Below are 869 nucleotides of genomic sequence, written 5' to 3'. Positions count from 1 at the left end.
GCCAGTAGCCCCGCCAGGTAGCCGCAAACATGTCTCGGTCCCGTCGCCGCGGCCGCGCGCCTGCGCACTGACACCCGCTGTCCGTGGCCCAGGTCCTTCTGCAGAGACTGCGCTGCGACAGCCGAGCCCGAACTCGCGCCTCCCCGCGCGCTCGCGCTGGAGTTTCCCTCAGCCGCCGGGATGGCGCGCGCGAGGCTGTGCGCACGCATGGCCGAGCCTCTGCCTGCAGGGCCCCCACCCCCTGGCCGCCGCGCTCCCGCCAGTGAGCCGCAGAGCTGCTTGACCTTGGGCGATAGCTGCTTCTGGGAGCCCTCGTCCTCCCAGCTGTCTCTTATTCAGGGAAGAGCTAGGAGCCTGCGCTATGGCCTTCTGAATGGTGAATCTGCTAAGAGCGTCCCTCTCTGCAGTGGCACCAAGCCCTTCAATTCCAGAGACGCCCAAGGCTTCTCGCGCCGGACTGCCGAGGTGGGGCGGGGCGGTCTGAATGGTGGACAATCACCCTAGCCAGTCTGGAAGGACAAACAGAACAGACACGCTTCCTCGTCCCTCTGCCCTGGGACCATTTACCATGAGCCCTCGGCAGCTCCTCACAGGTCCCCCTCCAAACACTGATTGAGCCCAGGAGCGCTGGGCACGTGGGAAACAGGGACAAAAAGAGCAGCAGAGCCCCAGAGCGTCAGGACCCAGGGCATTGCCATAAACGGAGCCCTCCAGGGTCCTGAGCGAGCTAAGACAGGAGGGTAAAAGGTGTGAGCCCTGGTGCAGTGATGTGGAAAGAATGAAGGAAGGTTTGCAGGTAAAGAGCACCTGAGAGTAAACCAAAGCAAAAAGTGGGTGTTTTCTTAACAGTAGGACAAACGAGAGAGAGA

The sequence above is a fragment of the Elephantulus edwardii genome, unplaced genomic scaffold (assembly GCF_000299155.1).
Source record: "Elephantulus edwardii isolate Elephantulus edwardi_28Jun2011 unplaced genomic scaffold, EleEdw1.0 scaffold00376, whole genome shotgun sequence".
NCBI lineage: Eukaryota > Metazoa > Chordata > Mammalia > Macroscelidea > Macroscelididae > Elephantulus > Elephantulus edwardii.
The sequence above is the reverse complement of the archived record's forward strand: the minus strand, read 5'-3'. Positions refer to the sequence as shown.